The 21,370-nt window shown below is 47.1% G+C and overlaps 1 protein-coding gene across 2 annotated transcripts in view; it reads right to left on the bottom strand.

The window, feature by feature from the left end:
- Positions 1-21,370, bottom strand: part of TBX1 (T-box transcription factor 1) — a 119,012-nt gene that overhangs the window by 54,375 nt on the left and 43,267 nt on the right. For both annotated transcript variants that reach the window (XM_085555535.1, XM_085555536.1), the window contains exon 2: positions 2,405-2,542. The gene's annotated coding sequence lies outside the window, so the exon portion shown is untranslated. The remainder of the gene's footprint in view (positions 1-2,404; positions 2,543-21,370) is intronic.

The following is a 21,370-nucleotide window of genomic DNA, read 5'->3' as shown; positions in this document are numbered from 1 at the left end:
CTGCTGAGCTCCTATGGGCAGAGGGAAATCCCCTGCAGGGGCTCTACATCTCTCCCCACAGGAATTCTGCTTCCCCCCTAAGGGTCCTCCCCAGCACAGAGCCACTGCTATTGGGCAACAGAGAAAATAAAACATTGCTTCTATGAAATGTTGTCATCCAACTCCCAGATCAGAACCTGTGATCCTGTGCATGCAGCCCAGCCAGCCTGTATCTCAGTCCAGCTGCTCAGAGAACCTGGCTCAGCAAAAGCAGAGCAGCTGGAGTACAAAGTGACTGGAGAGTTTCTGCCTGATCATATCATTATCATATCATATCATATCATATCAATCATATCATATCATACCATATCACAGTATATTATATCATATCATAGAATGACCTGCTCAGGTGCTGCTGGCACAGGCTGGAGCCACCTTGGGGCTGATCTAACCCATCTTGGCTGCCACGCTCTTGTGCCTGAGCTAGCATCATAGGTGGGCCTATGTTTTCTCCTGACATTAAATACACCCTTTTTATTTTACAGCTCCTATTCTTCTTTGTGATAGCAGAAACAGCACAAGGACCAGATGCGACACCTCTTCACACATCACTCATTCACTCACACACAGACTATTAACCTGTGATGGATACTGTTATAATGGTTTGGTATGTCAGCAAAGAAGTGTCCCACTGTTAGCAGCAGGCTTTAGATATTCTTATGCTGCTCAGTTGCAGAGCACCCAGGGCTCACCCAGACGTGTCTGGTCAAAAATGACAGTCAAAGCTGGGTCAACTTAGCTTAAGAAGACCATACAGTTTGCTGTCTGATCACAGCCTCCATGAGCACCTCTAGAAAACAAGCATGTGAGAAAACGGTGAGCTGACCATGGATATGTACCACCTCTCTAGGTTAATGCACTCCTCTGTACTGCAGCCTCAGTCACAAGAGCAAACCCTCCATACAGTTTCATGTTCTAGACACTAGAAGCAGGTAGAAGTACTTGGAGCCAGAAGTTATACATGCATTTCTACATATGATGGGAGTCACACATTTCTACATTCTTATTTCTGAGTCTGCAGTCTTTATGTAGCTGACTCAGGAGATCACCTACAATGGGTTCCAGCACAGCTTCAGAAGTTTTGGGCAACGAGTTTCTCCCACTTCTCTTGGAAGGTGCTTAGAAACCATCACTTGGATGACCTCTAGTTTTAACTTATAATTTAGCTTGATGGTACTCATGGTGTTTGTGCAAGTCCACAGCCAGGTGTACCCATGGGGCTGAGCTGGCCCAGCAGGACTTCCCTGCTGGGATGGTCTGGGTGGGAAGAGGGCTGTGTGTGCTGCACATGGATTATAGGAACTCGGCACCTTTAAGACAATTCTGTGGCCGTGTTCATGCAGGAGGAGGAGTTTCCCCCTTTCTTTTCGTCCATGTGACACACACTGAAGGATCCCTGAAATATTAAAATAAACAGAAGGCTTGACTTGCAGAACCTGTCTGCTAAGCCAGGAATCACATTTCTTGCTGCAGTTTCAAACCGTCATCCAAAGACTAGTAAAACATTGACAAAAACCTCTTTGCCCCCAGAGCTTTCAACAAAAACAACAGCCCAGTGCTTGCACCCATCCCTGAAAGAGCAAATATTTTAGAATCTGTTCCCCCTTCACTCTCTGTGCTTTACACCTACAAAAGGAAGATCTCTGAGCACATTCTCCTTTGTGATTTCAATTCCTTTTCCATTATTTCTCTCATGGCTGATTTAAGAATTAGAAGGCCCCAACATGCCAGATGTGGGGGAAGTGAGCTTAATGGATGCAGTAAAAGAAATGCAAGGAAAAACCCTGATCCAAGGCCCATTTCCTGCTAGCTCTCTTCACTGCCTGCTTTCATTGAGCAATACATAACCTCTTGTTGGACAGAGCAATGCTTGCTTGTGAGGCAGGACTGCTCTGAGGATAGCTTGTCACTGCAGCGTGTTGTGGCATAAAGCACAGGGTGTCCATAGGATAGAGACCTCTAAACAGATACGAGATGGAGCTGAGTAGACCTTACAATCATGCCACTATATAAGCTTCCTTCCTCAACAACCTGATGCACAGACACAAGTGGACAGGGCAGGCTTAGTCCCTGACACACCCAGGAGGTCTGCAGCACATCCAGACCTGAACCAGGTCTGAAGGATGAATATTTATGTTCCATATAGTAGACAAAACTACTTCTTCACCCATGGAAACTTCTAATGAAATGTCTATTGATGTCTCTATTGTGAAAAGAGAGGGACTTCCCTAAATGACTTTGACAGAAAAAAATCTCAGTCAACATTCATGGCTGGGGTGTGAGCTTCATAATAATGAATACAATTGAATCTCCCAGTACTTCTTGGTACTGATAAATACTCAGAAAGATGCTAGAAATATCTTACCTGACTGAGATTCTCACGAGGTGAAGCACAGTTTCTAGGTGATGGTTCTTCATGGGATATGTGACAGACCCCTGTGTCCTTGTGTTTGGAGAGAAGGTTCAGCTCATAAGCCACCCACAGAAGCCGTCAAACCTTAAACTGAAAAAAAGAGTGAGTCATTTCCAAAGGACCATAACTAGATCTTTCTGTTCTCCTCCAGACCTTGCCCTTCAGCAGTCCTAAGTAATGCATTATGAGAAAGCATTTGACTTGGAAACACAATTTAACTCCATTTGACACCCAAGCAATTCAGCTCACAGCACCCTCACTGTTTGGACCCAAACTTGCCACAGTAGCTGCTGCCAGCTGGATCCCCAGAGCTTCCAGCAGTGCCATCTTTCTTTTGTCTGCCCATCCTACAGGACCCACTGAGCATAAGGAGCATCCTGGGCTTCCTCCATACTTTCAGCCTAGAGGAGCCCTGAGAGCCAAACTGGGAAGCTGGATGTTTCCAGACAAGATGTCCATGACCACCTCTCTGCACCTGAAAGTATTTCTCTTTTCTCCTTCCCCCCAACACTTGTGTCCACATGTCTCACAAGTCTTAACAAGAAACATCCTCCTCCTTTTCCTTTTCCTTTCCCTTTTCTTTTTTCCTTTTCCTTTTTTTGTTTTTTTTTTTCTTTTTTTTCTGCATGAGTGTGTTGCTGGCCTGCTTTTCCTATGGCTGGCTGCCTCTGTCTCAGTTTCTTCTGAGCTCACTGAACAATAAGCTTCTCACTGCTTGGTGAGGAGTGAGGAAACCTAGAGCAGCTCTGGATACCTTGAACCTCTTATCAGGACAAAAGACTTTGGCCCTGATAAAAGACCAGGATTTCACTGACACCTCCTGGCTGTTCACTGCTTCCTTTACACTCAGTTCTCTCAAAATGCAGAGCCCAGGCTACATCTATCAACTTAATATCCTGCATTTCAGTAAGACTGGGACTCTGTTTTAGCAATTCTGCTGCACAGAGAGTAACAGCTACAAACCCAGACAGTCTAGTAGAAGACGCCAGGAACTAACCTGGTTCTGGGAACAGAAATCTGCTTATCTTCTAGAGAAAGGAGAGAGAATAACTGGTTTTGTATGTAGAGAAGTGTTTACATGGGTCAAGGCAGGCCAAACAGACTCTGCCTCAGTGGCAAGAGATGCAAGGCAGGAATTGGGAACTGGGCTGGGCTTAGCAGTAGAGCCACAGTTATCTGTGTGGGAGCCCTATGCTATGGGGATGTGTGCATTCAGCTTAACAGAGAGGGCTGCCCATACAAGCCCCAGGGACTGAAGAGGCCAGAAAAGTACTGGACTTAATATTTCAACAATTTGCCAAGGAGGTGACGTTGACATTGCGGGACAGAGGAGGGCACACAGTTATAAACTTTTATTAGGTGTGGATGATAACAAAGGCACTTAGCAATTGCTGTGTGCTTGGCGTCCCAGGAAAACTGACTCCAAAGCTGGCATCGAGGGAAATGAGCTCTCCAAACTGTAAAGCACAAGAGCTTTGCTGAGAATGTAAGTCAGCTCTTTATTGAACGGTGCATGAGATCAAGTGAGAGAATTTGTTTCACCTGAATTAGCAGATCACTGCGAAGTCATTGCCTGGGCTCATCCATGCACACAGCGAGCACGTCTGGCCGTCTGGCTGGCCTGCATCAGCACTGGCTGAGAGGTTTGCAGCTCTTCAGACACAAGTGCTGGGAACGAGGCACAAGGTGCTGGGCTGAGCTGTCAGCCAACAGCTTCCAGGGGAGCCAGGGGAGCTCCCTGCAGCTCATTCCCCCTTGCACCCTCTGACTCCCATGACCTCTCTGCAGATGTGTAAATGGCACCGGAGAGGCCTGTGTGCAGAGCTGGTAATTTGTCCTCACCCAGTCTATCCCCCACTGGTATGCAGAAACATGCTTGATGTGAGAAATGTGTCCCTGGCATAAAGCCAGGGCCCAAACAGACAAAGAAATAATGTTTACCCCCAGGGCCTTTCTGACAAACAATAAAAAAGCAATAGAGTCAAGATAGATTACGCGTCAGCTAAAATATTACCTCTTCCTGCCAATTCTTATAAAAGGAGGCAAAGCTGCTCTTTATACTGAACTAAAACTTCTGTTAAAACACTCAAGGAAAATAATCATTTAAATAGCATCTTTCTTTCTAGCCAATGACATTAATATTCTTGTTAAATCTTTATTGTGACAGTCTGCTTTAAGGGATGCAACAGGCGCTCTGCTTTGTTTGAACACAGAGTCACCATAGAAATCTTGCAGCCTGAGAAGAACGTCTGGATGATAGCATCAGCTGGTCGGCTGCTGTGCAAGCAGAGGAACGACCTATATTCACACCTGGAAGGCTCAGAGAACAGCTAATGTTGCTCATTGGCTTCACCCTGCCATGTGCAGAGCCCTCTCCCAAAGGCATCAGCAAACTGCAGCCACTGGGGCATCATTTTGGTGAGTGGGATCAGCAGGCTGCCTGCACCTGAGCCAGGAAACTGCTGCCAGTCACTGGCTGGATTCCTGTGCTCACCTGAATGGGCCCTAACCGCAAGGAGATGAATAGGCACCGTGTGAATATTTTATTCAGTAAACTTGGCTCTGCTGTTGTGTGGAGGGTGAGGCATGTGATTTATTGCTTACAAGAATTTGGACAGCCCCTGGCTTAATGTGAAAACACAAGCAAGTGTTAGGAAATTCATGAACATTACACATATGATTATCGATAATGTTTATTAGCAAACAGTCCTGGATATCCTCCCTTTAGAAACAGTTTTGTTGGCCAGGCAGAGCAAACCGGTGTGGAGCTACGGTAGCACATCACATGCTACCATTTGTAAATATCACAGCACCAGAGATTTTTATGGGCAACATGAGCAAAAGGTGAAGGTACTCCTTAGGGATGGACTAACAGCCTACATTTCTGCAGAGCCTTGGTAGGTCTTAAATAGGCACCTCCTGTCGCAATGTTCAACACAAAGGCAATGCAGCTTCCAGCTGTAGCTCTCTTTGATGAGCATTGCTCGACGTCCCTGTGAATGTCTGTGCCATGGCATGAGCTGACAAAGGAGAATCATGCCTTTTTCAGAGACAGATATGATCAGAGAGATGAGATGAGCTTGCGATAGCATCCTTGGCTTGGCAAGCCTAAAACTTTCTGTTACAGAAAGCTATTCTCTGTCCTGATAGAACTGATTTTGAATACAGGGCTTCCACGCTGGTTATCAGATGAAAATAAATGTTTCTGTGAGTCAATCAGCTCCTACTTACATCCCTCCATACCTGTCTGAACCCACAGATCTGGCGGTGAGACAAAATATTTACTCACTAACATCTGAAATGGAGAGTTTGAAGTGGCACAGATAAAGCAAGTATTTACTATATAAACTAAGATATATTTCAATAAAGACATTCATTGAGGCACAGAGTTCAGGCCCTCCCAAAGCCAGTGAATGGTGTTTGCACAGTAGAGATCAGATAGTACGTCAGATTGCACACAGACATGGAGAGCTGTGTTGTGCTGAAAGGACCATCTCATTGTGCATATGACTTCAACCCTCTCTGGTGTTGATGATTTGGAGTTAAGAGGTTGTTAAGATTACAGTTAAGTATTTAAATGTACACTTAACTGAAACCTACTTAAGGACAAACAGCAATGGGAATTAAGCCCCTCCAGTTTAATGGTGTGTAAGAATGCAGTTGCTTGGAGTTATTAAATAACCACTTTTACCTTGAATGAGAGAGAAAGTAAAAGCTGACTTTCAAAAAAGGGATGGAAAATGATGAGAAACATATCCAGGAGTAATGGACTGCCGCATCAGTCAGGAAGCAGCCTTGTAATACCTATTTCTGTCCCTGATTTGAAAAGTGGCATATTTAGATCCTTCAGTGGTAGCAACATGCTCCATCCAAACCAGAGAACTTTCACCAGTGATCAGCCGAGTGATGCACGTTTCAGATCAGGACAAGTGGCAGCAGTCTGACCTGCTGCTGGTTTTAAGGAAATTTTGGAACATGAGGGAAATTCCAGAGTCTGCAAAGAACTGCAACTTGTGTGAACTTTGGAACAGAGGTGGATGGGAAACCCCAGGTGGAATTAAGTCAGCAAATCTGATATTGATTCCTTTCCAGTTGTAGAAAGATTGATCCTGGCTACAAGCACTGAAGATGTTAAAGGCAGCATATTTCATGCCAGTCTGCATAGCTTTCTGGTTTTGCCAAACGAGCATATTGTTTTTTGATGGAATTACAAGCTTCATTAATAAAAATGTTTGTATTGATATAAAATGGAGCTTCCTGTAAGGCATGAAGTTTAATCTGCAAGATGTTCTGATAAAAATGGAAAGCACTCTACATAACAGCATAGTAATCCCAAAGTTGATTACAACTGGGGAGCTGTTAGAACACCAAATAAATGGAAAGGAGGCAGTGCAATGCAATGGGGCTGCTTCTGGTAGATCCATAGCAGGCACTGTTCTTGCCCAAATGCTGGCCAGATCCCTTCTTAAGGATATTACACCAAATCTAAATTTATCAAGAGATGCACTGGGTCAGAGCGGTTGCTTGTTGATGAAGACAAAGAACAGCTCCACAAACTGCTGGGAAGCCTTGGCTTGCTTGATCAGTGTGCACTTGAACTTGACCAAACGAAAATCAAAAACTCAGGATGAAAATTGAAGGTCCCATTTCTAGGATGCAAAGCCCTAAAGACATCAGAAGAGCTCGGGGGAGCAGGAAAACAGCAGTGTAAAACTATGACTAAGAGCATTTGAACTCACAAAGAGGGTACTGTTAGGTGAAAAGAAAGTGATACTGTTTTTGGTTGGGGAATTAGTGAGACCACTGCAAGAATATTCTGTCTTGTTCTTGGACCTACCCTTCCAAAGGATGTGGAGAAAATTGGGATGAGATCCCAAAAAGCACGTGTCTAAATGAGGCAAGATTTGGAAAATATGACATATAATGAAAGGCTTATGGAACGTAATCTACATAGCTCACCAAGGAGAAGCAGAGAGCAGACTTTGAGGAAAGCTACAACATTTTCTATGTCCATTTTTGCTTGGACTGATACCAAATTTTACAATGGCATTTTCCATGAAATGGATCTCCTGTTCTCTGAGCTGTTCTCATCACAGTGACCCTAAAACTGAATGCATCCTATGCTAGAGGTAACATGAAGCTGAATTTTGGCTGGAGATGGATTACATTTCTTTCTAGGTAAATCATTTGCTGGTGTATGCAGCTACAGAATTACATACCCCAATGTCATGAACAATTACTGCTTGCACCCAACGAGGCCATGTGGCTGGGCAGCGGTTAGAGAAGGCGACGACTAAGCTGGGAGCATCCTGAGCTCTAATCCCACCTAAGCCTCTGCACAACATTTTGAACCTGGGGAAGTCATTTAAACCCCTCAGCCCCCAGCCCAGCTGTAGAATGGTGCAAAAATCAAGATCTTGCTGAAAAGCAGATGCTGCATCTCAGCTGAACATTGCTGAGTAAATACACACTTCTAAAAAGTAATGCAATGAAAACACCTGTTGGGGAATGCAGGCAAGTGGATGGATGGAGACTGCTGCAAATGGCATTCACATGAGTTCCCAGGGAGAAGGCTTTTCCCTGATGATAAATGTGTCCCAGTAGCATCGCCAGCATCTCCCAGTGACTGTACCTCCAGTGCTGCCAACAGCCAGATTCCGTTCTGTGGACTGGCAGCCTGGGCAGTGCCAGCACCCCAGCAGAGGGGGCAGGAGGTGAGTGCTCTCTTGTCACCTGCTGGTTTGGAGCAGACTGAGGAGCCTTGCCAGTGGAAAGCCCGCTGTTACAGTGCATATGTACTCATTGGTGAATGTTGCATGTCAGTATTTAGTCATTGCTGGGAAGCAGCAATGTGCATGCAAAAACAAAGAAAAACAATAGAAAAGAGTCGTTTAAGGCACAACTCATCTGGTCATGGTAGCCCATTTGACTCAGGAATGTGAGTTTATTTAGCCCATGTGCTTGCAAAGGAAAACAGGAATTGAAAACGGAAGTAGTGCCAAACTGTTTACTTGAAACTGTGGGCCAAAACAGGAGCCAGAGCGTCTGGGAATCACATCAGGCATCCTCTGCACACGCACTGCTCCCTGGGGGAGCTGCCCAGAGCCAACGCTGCAGCGGAGCTGGGATGTTCTCAGCCACATCCCCTTCTTTCCAGGGCCAATGGGGCAGCCTGGTAGTATGCGTGTCTCTCTGAGTTCTCCCAACAGCCAGACCTGGGCAGGCTGGATTAGAGCCCAGGGTGGGCTGTGTGAACTGGAGACTCACAGAGCCACAGCACAGAAGAGGCAGTGCAACTTTGGGGCACCTGAACTCCCTGCTTGTAGGCAACCTCCACCAGAAGGGCAGTAATAACATTGAGATTGTTATCAGAAGATTTTTGCTAATAAGACCTACACAAACATTTGGTGACAAATGAAGTTTCAGTATCACACAGAATCACAGAATTGTAGGGGTTGGAAGGGACCTCTAGAGATCATCGAGTCCAACCCCCCTGCCAAAGCAGGCTCCCTACACCACGTCACACAGGTAGGCGTCCAGGCGGGTCTTAAATATCTCCAGAGAAGGAGACTCCACCACCTCCCTGGGCAGCCTGTTCCAGTGCTCTGTCACCCTCACTGTAAAGAAGTTCTTCCTCACATTTGTGCGGAACTTCCTATGCTGTACTTTCATCCCATTACCCCTAGTCCTGTCCCCACGCACTACTGAAAAGAGACCAGCCTCACCACTATGGCTCCCACACCTCAGGTGTGCTCTGCACTTGCCATTAAGAAGCTGCAGAAAGCAGCTTTTGGCTCCTGGGCCATGTTCCTGATCAGACCAACGTTGTCCTTTTCTTGGAGAGGGTGTGTGACTTGTGCCAGGGCTGCGCTGTGAATGCTGAGTACACGCAGTCCCTTTTGAATCACAGGAAGTATGCAGGCTTTGGAGATTATCAGCCCATTATTAACAGCTCAGAAAAATAGAAAGTGCTTTCCGCTTTATCTGTTTACTCTATGGCTGATAAAATATTCACATTTTTCAACGTCTGCTGAGTAATCCCCGATCCCCTTATTCCCATACAGTGAGGTGTGTGGCTTCAACGGATCCCCCCAAACGGAGCTGTTTCCCTTGACTACTGTCATACAGGAAGCTCGGGACAAAACCGCTGTTTGCACAGGATTTAAGCATTTTGGGGGGGAGGGGGGGAATGGAAGAAAATGTGATGCTGAGGAAAACATCGGGCAAGTAGTAAAAGTGCTCTGCATGTGCACAGCTGTTTCCTGGCCATTTCTTTCTACTGCAAGGGCACTTGGCTTACAGGAAATTCCAGTTAACACACAATGCCAGTCTCCCCAGAATACGAGACGTGGGCTCAGCTGCATGGATGTGCTTTGTGCAACTGGTGTGCCAACCATTTCACCACCTGCACACCCGTGGGCAGCAGGGACTGGTTTGATGTAATCCTAGATGGTTCACAGGAAGTAGTTGCACAGTCTCCTCCATCTGTTTTCTAACAAGGCTGTTATTTCTCATGGTCAGCTCTGAGGTGACCCACCCAGAGGGGATATTGGTCCAGATACAACTCAGTATCCAACAACTCTGGGCAAGCGGGTGGCTCAGGGCTTGTGCAGTGCCCGAACAGAGTCATGTGTTTTGGTGGGAGGTCCAAGTGCACAACTGGCAAATCCACAAGCTGGTGTAGCAGCATGGGCTGAAGATATCACACCCCACTGTCTGTACATCTGGAGTTGTTTACAGGGTGCTGGGAAATTAATGATTTCTACCAGATAAACCTTTTTGGCTCTTTTGTGAAGTTTAGAATAGTACCAACAGTAGATGGGCTTAAGGATTCATTATTTTCTGCTGGATAGAAACCCAACACGATCTAAGCCTCAGTATGGCTCAGTGAGGGAGAAATCTCACGGCAGACCCAGCCACATTCACTTCTCGTCCAGAGCTGCTGGGAGCGAGACAAGTGCAAGCAGGGTTAGCTGGAGTTCCCATTCTGCTGAGTTGGCAGAACGCCTCGTGGCAGCAGATGCAAGAGGATTGAGATGATAAATGGACTTTGGAAAGCAACCTAAACATGTACATACAAATTAGTATTTAACATTCAGTTGCTATTTGCAAATTATTCCCTTGTGATTTTACTCTTGAATGAGAGCAACTGTGTTAGCTGAACAAACAGTAGCAGAGGGAGCTGCAGAAATGCACCCACCCTCCCACCCCAGCTGCAGCCCCGCACACCCACGTGCCCACCCAGTGCTTGCAGTTGCATGTAGGCACACAAACCCCACTGAGCAGTGCCATGTGAGCCAATCCTCACAGTCTCTTCTCACCATCAGCCAGGCACTCAAAGCCTCACAAGCCATGCTTGCAAGCCACCAGCCTCTGTTGGGGTGAGCTGAGGCGCCAGGAGCTGATCTGGGGGCTGATGGCAAGACACACTGCTGGCACGTGGGTTGCTGGTGAAAGGGAGACAGGCAGGCAGGCATCTTGCCAGGTGCTTTGGCAGAAGATAAGCTGAGTTGATAGCCCAGCTTCTTATTGGGAAGTGATGCCACGGAAACACATGAATCACAAATAATTTGACAGCAAAAGGAACAAGCTACAGTGGCTCAACACCTGAGCACCCATCCCAACATCCGGAGTGACACAGCAGGCTTGACGCAGCAGGCCACGCTCTGACATGTGTTGTGAATCCTCAAAAATCTCAGAACTCTTTCAGACCTCAGTTCCCAAATCCAGACCTTGTCAGCCCCACGTGCTGTGCCGCCATGGGGCCTCTGGAAGGGTCGGGGCAGAAGTGAGAAAACCAGGGCTGGGCAGTGTAGTGAGTGACCTCTGTGCATGGCCGCGGTGCAGCCGGCTCCTTAGCCTGAGAGGTGCTGGGTCAGCCCTTCCCAGCCACGCACCCTGCTTGCATCCAACAGATGTGAAGAGCTGCCTCCTGGCATTGCTCTGGGCATCACACATTCAGAGCAGAGCCCTGGGTGAGGGCTGCTTCACTCATCAGGAGCAGCACAACTCTCTGACCTCCTGAGGAGGCAGGGACACAGTTCTGAAGCATCAGTGTCACTCAGTGGCCCAGTTTTTGCAGGTCGGGTCTCTCCCAGCCACAAAATGAAGGAAAAGATTTACATTCAAAAGTTTCCCTCCCCTTTGGAGGCAGAATTCAGAGATAGAGCCAAGCAACTGCTACGGCATGATTTAAGGAGATAGGAAGAAACAGCAAGTGAGAAAGGCTGGGATTTATACCGTCAGCCCTAAAAATAGCTGCTTAGGGAAAGTCTAAGCCTGGCAAAGCCCGACTGGGTGTTGCCCCATCTGCAGTTGCTCAGCTCAGTGGATGGCATTAACTGGGAAAGATTCAGCCGTGAGGAGTTTGTCTTCATCAGTAAGTTGCACCACTTTAACTTAAGGTAGCACTTTATGATTGCATCCAAAGCAGATCAGCCCCTTGTGCAAGTTTCCCTGGGAGATGGGGCACACCGAAACACAGCTGTCAGCACGGGAGCTCACACCAAGTTATAAAAGGAAAGCTCGGCTGAAGCCAACTCAGCTTCCTCTTCCAGCATCTCTGTACAGGGAGGGGACCTGCCCAGGCAGGCTGGTGGCAGACACTAGTGTGGAGAGGGGCTCTCCTGGTTGTATCTGCAGCTGAACCCAGCTGACATGCCCAGGTTGGCAGCCAGGCCTGGAAGGATCATCTGCATGTTGAGTCTAGTCCTGCTCAGTCACAGACAACCATGTCATGTAAATCCATTTAACGCTGCTAACTGCTGCTCATCCCTTCAAACCTACCAGGAGTTTTTAGACCCTCTCCCGTCTGCTGGCGTCGTCTTTGCTTCCTTGCCAAAATGAAAGTCCCTAGGGCAGTAGGACTGAAAAATACACATTCCACACCCCACCAGGAAAACCCGTGTGCTCCAAGAGGAGAAATATAAAGACAATTCCTAGTGAGACTGAGATGGATACGTGTCAGTGAGCTGCCAGCTCTTCTGTTGCAGATGAGCTTTCTGCTTGTGTTGGCACTGGATGTCACCCCCACGCACAGAAAGATGCCGGTGCTGTTGCACAGGTAAGTGTTAGTAATATGCTGTGATGGGAACTGTGGCTTAATAAAGGCTCTAGTTCAGAATTTACTAACAAGTTGAAGAAGAAATACCCTCCCGTTTGCTTTGAAATCTTTCCTTGATTTTTAAAAAGCAATTAAATCTTAATGATGGGAGCAAAGTCGATAGTTTTTAAGCGAGTTTTGATAGGAGAGTTAAAAAAGATGTAACCTCTGGGATTTCCAGGTAGGACAAAAAGAAATGTTTTCCACTAAAAGAACATAAACACAAATCTTCTATCAGTCCCAGATTTGCTGTGTCCCACTCAGCTCAGCTCAGCTGGAGCCGGGGGGAGCACATCGGGCCCTGCTGAGCTCCTGGTCCCACTGCCAGCAGCCCTTGCAGGCACACTGTGCAGCACGGCGTTGCTCAGCCTGCCCGCATGCTGTTTCTTATAAAACCTGATCTCGATCCTTTTGACACAGACGACAGGAACTGGTCCTGGTTTAAGTCACCCTGCTGGGGAGCACACATTGACGATAACACTGTGGAACTGGAGAAAGTGAATCAGGAAGCAATAAATCAACTGCGCTGAGTTATGACATTGGTGACAAAGGAACGGTTTCTCCTCCACAAGGCCCTGCTGAAGGTACTTGGTCTCTGAAGGCACTGTAGGGGCTGGGCCGGCAGGCCCTGCAGCAGAGCAAAGGGTGTTTATTTGTCCTATGCACACTATGTCCTATGGAAATAGCCAGCACTGTTGTGCATGGTTTACATACAAACCTAGTAAACACTAGCAATAAAACGGAAGAATTCATGCTTTAGTAACACTCGGAGGCCCCAGTGAAAGTCTACATGTCCCTGTGGTAGGATTATACAGCCTCCTAATGAGAACTAGCTCATTCCTAAGCCGTGATGATGGAAGAAGAGCAAGGGTAAGGGAGGCTGCCGTGCAGGGAGCAGATGGAAGACCCTCAAAGTCACCCTGCTGCTTGTTGGAGCAACATCTATGGCTCCATGTGTCACCCACGGCTCCTCCCTGTCCAGTCTGTCATTATTCACACTACGAAAGTGTCTGACTTTGAAGTCTCTTAAGTATCATTTGAGTGCTAAATCTCATGATGGAACAGAGATGGGAGAGACACTGGGAAACCAGAACCAGCATCCTGAAAAGTTGCAGCAGATAGAAAGAATCACTCTTGAAAGCACAAGCCCAGAGGACCTTTATGTGTGTTGTATTACTCTCCTACTCCAACCAAGCAACAAGATACACACTTAATGCTGCATGGCACCAGAGACTCATCCATCCAAGGTGTTTGAAGTCAGAATGAGGAATTTGGGTGGAAAACTGCATTAGCCAAGGTGGCCCAGCTGCTTTGCCTGCAGATGGGTACAAAGCTTCACAGCTTCTAGGAACAGAACATGCCGAGCTCAGGGTGATTCCCTCTGCACTGCCCTTACTGGAAAGCAGAAGGATCTGGGCTAGCCAACATCAGTGCTGAGCCTGTGTGCTCCATGCCGGGCTGCACAGAGCACGGCTGCCTCCTCAGGCAGAGGCTGGGATAATGGAGTGTTTGTCCAGCGATGTATGGACTCCAAAACAAACACCACACCATGCATCCTGAACTCTCAGCTTGTAAAAATGTCATGTCCTCCTGTTTACAAGAGATTCCTCTGTGATATTTGCTCAGACAGAAAGTAAAGTCACACCAGAGAGGCAAACAAGAAAGAAGGAAGTCACACAAAGCAGAGGGCATTAAGGTTCCTATCAGCACAGGAGAATGGAGGCTGTTGAGTACGGTCACACCTCCCTCCCTTCCCACACTCCAAGTCATTTGTGGCTGAGGAAAGTGACCATTTTAACAAGCAATGAAGATTTGCTGGTGAGAAATACCCAATGGGCCCTGATAGCAGTCCCTGTCCTGCACTCTTCTCCCTTCCTCACCCCGACTGAAGCTTTGGGTCTTGCCAGATGTAAAGAGGGATTTTCAATAAGGTGGGGGAAGGGAGACTGAGATAGCAGTGATGCCTCTGTTAATAGCCTGTAAGGTGACTTACACAGCTCAGGAATGGTGTGATACAGCTGGTTGTTGATTGCATCTGGAGAGCACTGCTGTTTGCCCCAGCGAGGGGCTGCAGAACAGCTCAATTTGTATTACATACTAAAATAATAAAACAAAATCATCACTGGCTTGAGCTGAAACTGATGGGCTGCTCAGAGGTCATAAACATTGCATGTGACCCCGAAGGACAACTAGTGAAGTCATAGTCACCGAAACGAGCAGACTGAACCAAAAAGACTCTGCAGAGAGCTGTGGCAGGATTAGGAATGCTTTCAGTCCTGCTGTACCTCTGGCAGAGGCACAACCTGTTGTAGGGAACCATGATACCATGGCTTTGCCTTCTACATAAAAGGATTTTGGTCGAGGTGTGGGGAAACTGAGGGAAACAGCCCTGTAACTTGGAATACTGCAGTATTTCCCAAGTGGGTTTGCTCTGAGATCCGTATATGCAGAGCCAGACCCTTGGCCATCTAAATGACTTGTTTCACAGATTCCAGCATGCAGCACTCAGACCCTAAAGAGCCTGTTCTCCTGCACCCAGGTAATGCAGAGCCCCTTCAGCTGCTGGGGCTCCAGGGCTTTTCAGCCCTCTGGAAAAAGGACTTTAAATGCTGTTAATTTGGAGAAGGCAGGAACTGGCGCAGTGTCTCTTCCCCAGCCCCTGCTCTAAAGGAGGATGACAGTGTTTGCTCCCCGTGCTGCCCGCCAGCCCCGTGCAGGCTGCAGTACCTGTCAGCACTGCTCCGGCCCCTTGTCAGCAGGTTGGTCCATCACTCAGCCCTCAGCGTCCTGCCACCTTGCTCAGGCTGTGTGTTTTCACACTCACAAAACTACTCCCAGCAAAATGTTTGAACAGCTCCTTCTCAAAACAACCGGAGATTAATATTTTGCACGTGCAGTGCTATGAAGACATCTCTCCTGGCACGAGGAGATGAGAAAGTTGCAGCGAGTCCCACATTACTTGTAGGCACCTTTGTATGGCCTGGCAGTGCTGTGCTGGACAATACAGATGCAGAGCAGAGGTAGACCCAGTCCATGTCCCATACCTTCAGCAGAAGATGAACTGGGGCTCTTCTGACATGATGTCATGGATATCTGTAACCTTGAACAGTCCTCTGGAGAGGACTCCATCCCACTTCACTTCCATCAGCAGGGGAACCCTGAGCTGACAGACACATGCAGTGTATACAGAGGTCACACTGAGCAGAGCTGCAGCACATCCCTGGAGTCGAGTAGGATCTGTGCAGCTGCAACCCATGGTGAGACAGTGACTCCTCACAACCTTTAAGGTTAGAAACCTCCTTGAAAAAAAAAGAAGGAAAGCTGCCACTCAGTATGCATTTAATGCTGTACCAACACCTCTGCTGGACTGGACCTGCCCCACTGCCCGTCCCATCGCCTCTTTGCAGGCTCAGACTGGATCAGTTCCCAGTGAGTGACGGAGGGTCTTTCTGCCTGGCTGCTCTGCAGCACGCTGGGAGCTGTGTACGCCTGTCTGCAGGCTGCTCTGTCTCTTTTCCAGCTCCTCACTCCTTCCTTCTGCCTTTTCCTTTCCAAGGGTGTTGATGTTGGATCAAGAAACACTTCTGATCAGCTTGTAATAAATGAAGAACGGAATTTTAGCTCCAAGAAACTTTGGAGAGACTCACGCGAGGCTAGAATTTGGCTTACATTCCGAAAGCCAGGCTGTGGAAAAAAAACCCTTAGAGATCACTTTATTATTACCTGGGTTACTTTTCCCACCCTTTGGCAGGAGGCTGTAGCGCCAGAAAGTGTCAATTTACTCTCACTATTGGGCCAAGAACATCCTCAGTACAAATTTATTGCTTTTAATAGGGCTGGGTCTTTAATTCCTAGCATATACCTGTGAAGAATTTTGGCTTGTCACTGAGGAGCAGGAATTATTTTCCTCTCTACAGGTAGAGGCAGGTCTCCCTTTGGCTGAGGGCTCTGCACCTCCCGAGAGAATCATTACTGCAGAGCTCCCATAAAGGGGATTTGAAAACTCCATAAGCACCTGCCTGCACTGAAAGCCTGCAGAGGAGTGGTGGCTGTTTAGCACACGGGGTTTTTTCTTATTCCTCCCCCCTTTTTTATTGCTCTGCTACTAGTTGAAGTGCTACTGTGGGATCAGTCTGCTCCCTGTCCCCAAGGGAATCCAACAATGGAGTAAATGGCTCTTATGAGCAGGACGGGGCGCTTTTGCCATTAAAGTCACTAACAGCTGAAGCTAAGACTAATGTTTCACAGCAGGTTTTATGACTTCTTCCCATTTGTAAGGGATCTGGTTTACATGCTGGTCAGGCTCTGTTGGCTGGGTTTTCTGCCATGCTTCTCTGCACAGAGTGCTCACATCCTCACTGCTGCACGAGCTGTTGGTAGATCTTACTAACCCCATGTGGCAGTGAACACCAGCAATGGCAGCCAGTGGAAGGCTGCTCCCTGAGAGAGGTTTGTTGGCAACCAGAAGGAGGCTGCCTCATAGTCCTGCTAATTCAGTGTCTGCTGGGCAAATATGCAGACCGCAAGAACACCTGTCCCACACACAGTGAAAACCAGCCCTCCTGAAAGCAAAGAGCGGTGATGAGCACACTGCCACGGTGTGCCAGAAACCTGGTGATGTGGGTGTGCCACCTGGCACCCTGCTGACTGTCCCTTACCCTGTGAAAGCACCATCAGCAGCACGTGGTGGGTTAAAAAGTCAGGTGAAAGAGGGGATTTTGTTTCAGTCGTTCACATTACTGAAATGCGAACAAGAGCTGCAGATAATCAACCATCGCTTTTCTTCTGAAAGAAACAAAAACCAGGCTCTGCCATCAAAAGTCCTGTTTGGATTTCAGCTAATGGGTGCCCCTTGGCTCGATCAAATCTACAAAGGAGGATTTGTAGTGGTTGGAAAAGCCCAAGTCAGAACATCTGTGAGAATGGAAAACAAAGAGAATTCCAATGTCTGCCTTTACCTCCACACCAATCTCCTTTGGATTCAGTTATTATGGGATGTGTATGGGTAGCTGCAATAAAAAGGGTCTCCATCCTTACAAAATGAACCAATGCTTACAAAAGACCTTATCACACCAGGACGAGGTCTTGGCAGATCTGCCCCTTTCTCTACAAATCTATTTCTGATTTATATGACTTTGCGTGTCTCATAATGTACATCTGAGAGTCCGCACAGAAACTCAGCAGACCATTTGCCTGAGGCCTTCATTTCATGGATACTATGTGGGCTGAAGTCTCCAGACAGATAAGGTTGCAGAGGTTAAACAGCTAGTTACAGTACATAAAATTTATATCCACTCTGCCTAGATGAAGCTTTTCCCTCGTTTTAAGTGCCTTTTTTCTCTTTATGAAGAAAAGAAAGATGACTGCAGTCACATCCCAGATTTACTACACGATCCCAGTTTAATGGTAATAACATATAAAACCCTTCCTACTCTACAACCACCTGTGTTCCACTCTGCAGCAGTGAGAGATGCTGCTCAGCATGCACTGGAGGCTCGGAGCTCTGTCTCAGTGGTCCATCTGGCCCAACATGCTGCTGCTTTCCCTACCTACTTATGTATTGATTCTAGATTAGGGTTTTCTTAAATGCTGCTTCTCTAACTGATATTATTCATTCCATTATGTTCTTTGATTAAAAAGATCAGCATACAGTTTTATTCTCTGGTCCATCAGATACAAAATTCTGAAAATGTGGAGAGTGTCACAAAGATAACAGAACTTCCACAGGTTTTGTGCAAACAGGTGTTTGGGATAACCAACGTGTTACTGTCAGAACCTAAAGGAAGACAGCCCAGGACTTTGTGCATTAGATGTGTCCTTGTCAGAGGAGAGTATTAGCAACTCTACTGATACTGATCTTATCTCCCTGTAGTTCAAAGCACAAAGAAAAGCTCTGGCTTAACTAAAATGAAATTATGATTTAAAAGCATCATCAATGTACAGATGATTCTCTACCAGAATCCAAGGTCATGGCTCCTTGACCTAAAGCCATGGAAACTCATGATACAAAATTGGTAGACAATGACATGATCATTGGACAGAATGAAAAAATGAGCATGTCCTGTATTTTCTGTGGTTTCATACTGCACCATTCCTTTCTCCTCCCTTTTCCCTGTTGGTCATGATCAAGAAGAAAACAACTCCCATAGATACACAGAGGAGGAAGCTAAAGGCCAGAAAGGCTTTGCCAGACACAAAGGGCAGCAGCAATGAAAAACAAATTGAGACATCTCTATGGTATGCCTCCTTCCCACTGCCAGCTTTAAATATGACACTGGTGTAATTACGTGAGTGATCATGGCAGACGGGGTGGAAGGCTTAATGAATGTTGTAAGGGAATTGAATTTCTTTGATGCAGAGTGCTCTGATTCTCATAGTGACTGGGGAAAAGAGAAGATTAAGAAATTAGGTTTTAAGGAGAATTGCATTTGTCTAGAAAGTGAGCTGTGAATCGTCTGAAGAGGGTATGGTTTGTGAGAGTGCATTGCCTTGGGCAGAGTAAGTCCTTCTGAGGGGAGCCAGGAATTGAAGAGCAACGTGCAGATGGGTCTTAGAGGCCTGACAATCTGACATTCCAGGATTCTAGTGAGATGGGCAAGGCTTGATGCAGTGGGATCCAGAATCTGCTCCCCAGAAACTGAGTTCTGCACAGAATTGCCTTCCTTTCATCAGAAGTGCAGAAAGTGAGGAACTTTTATAGCCAAATCTAATTAGAGGAGCAACCTTATCTGCATCTGGACTGTCCTACTGACCATTTTCAGTCCTCTCCTCCATGAGAAACGTTTCTTCAGTAATGATCCCCCTGTGCTCTGCAGCAGGCACACCTCAGTGCATGGCTGCACGCTGGACCTCAGCACATCATAGTCTGTAAATAGATGTGAGGAAGCAAAGAATTGCAAGGCAGGAAAAAGCCACTTGGTCCAATGAGTCTGGCCCTTTGGGTTTATCTCAAACACCCCTCCTTGCTTTGTCCTTGCATCTGCAAATCTCCTTTCTTCTCTTAAAAAAGTGTAGCTGTCTCTTAAACCCATCAAGTGACATAATGCTGCTAGAATCCCATGTATTTCTCCCATTGCCTGCAATCCTGCTGGGCTGGGCTGCAGCAGACAAACAATGCTTCATAGCACACAGGAAGCATCCTTGGAAAAGCCAAAGTTACCAGCAGCATAATGCTGACGCAGCATCCCAAACCCTTCCCACAGAACATCTCTGCAGCTTTGGGCAGTGGTGCTGGAGGATGAGCTGTCCCTGGGAAGGTTTCTTATTTGCATTAGCCCATTTTCAGGGACAGATAGGGAGAGTTTCTACCACCTACCAGCGAAGAATCTCAAGATCTCATTTGCCAGGTAGTTAATTTTAAACTGGGTTACATTTAAATAGGAAAGATTTTGTGATGCTGAGCTGACTTATGTGTTCCTTATGATTTTTCTTAGGAGAAACACCCACCCGCTTGGTACTGCTATTTGGGATCACTTACTACAATTCCTTCCTCCCAGCTTCACCTTCCTGCTCAAACCTAGAGTAATTCTGCCTCCCACTGGAATTCACAGATCTCACTACACCTTAGGCCAAGTTTTGATGATGCAGCTGATGAAGTGGGTTTATATTTACCTGAATAACACTTTCACCTGTTGTAGGCACTGCAAAGTCCCAGTCTCTGAAAGTCTGGATGAGTATCTGCCATAGCCTCAAGTTCTTCCCCAGCCTAACAAGCAACTACAATTCACTCAGCAGCCTAAACCCCAGCTAGCTGAACACAAAGAAACACAAAATCTCCGAAGAAGCCTAAAAATGCAGAGCTGCTTGCTCCTTGTGCCCGTCTCTGCGCTCACCCTCCCCACATCCCCACACATCTTTCTTACAGTCCCAGGTCTGCAGCTGGTGCAACCCTTCATGCACACTGTGGTCATCCCAGCATGCGCTGCTGCCTTCACAAAATCCCTGACTCAGCCCCCCACTCTCCTGTGTGCAGCTGGAGCTGTTAAGCCAAGGAGCACCCATGTGAGGCTCTTACAGTCATTTAGCTCATTAGACTCAGACAGCTGTAGATTACACAGAGAGCAACCAGAGGCAAACCTACCCAGAGAAAACCAAAGAGAAGGCCCCAAGGATGGTTGCATTGTGCTGTTGCTTTTCCTGTTTCCAAACCACCATTTTTGGCTTGCTCCTATGTCTTAGCAGAAGTCTGATCTGAACATTTGGGTTCAAAATAGGCCCATTTCCTGCTCTAGCACTACATGTGTTTGGTAACCACACTGACATGGGAAGGGAGCTGCCTCCACAGCAGGGATCCAGATACTTCTGGTGAATTTAAACATCTCGGCCCCAGTGATGGAGGCCTGGCTTTGGTTCTGTGTGCTGTACAACCCAACTTCAATGGGCAGAGGGAGACCTGAGCGGGAGACAGCCTTCAGAGAAGAGCTGGAAAGCCAGAGAGGCAGGCTGTGTCTGAGTGACATATGTTTCTTCGCTTCTGATGGCAGATAGAGGTGCACTCCTGCATGCCTCCATGGCAGGTGTGTACCTAGCAGCTGCTCTTTGGGCTCCGTTGCCCCACAATGGCACCTGTGTGTTCCACCTCCACCGTTGACACAGCAGCTGTGGGATGATTCTCTTAACCCTCTGTAGGTAGATTTCCCCATCACATCATGGGAGAGGGGAATGAGAGGATGGGAGCAATGAAGGTTTTGCAGCAGGAAGTGTGCAGAACGATAATCAAAGCCCCACTCCTGTCTTGCTGTCCAGATGTTTCTAGAGACACTGAACCAGTGCATACCAGACTCAGGGCTGCTCATTCCCACCAGACAGATGCTGCA

Source organism: Coturnix japonica, chromosome 9 (genome assembly GCF_054131305.1).
Source record: "Coturnix japonica strain WE chromosome 9, WE-NBRP24, whole genome shotgun sequence".
NCBI classification, from domain to species: domain Eukaryota; kingdom Metazoa; phylum Chordata; class Aves; order Galliformes; family Phasianidae; genus Coturnix; species Coturnix japonica.
Note: the sequence above shows the minus strand (reverse complement) of the source record. Positions and strands in the feature narration are given on the sequence as shown.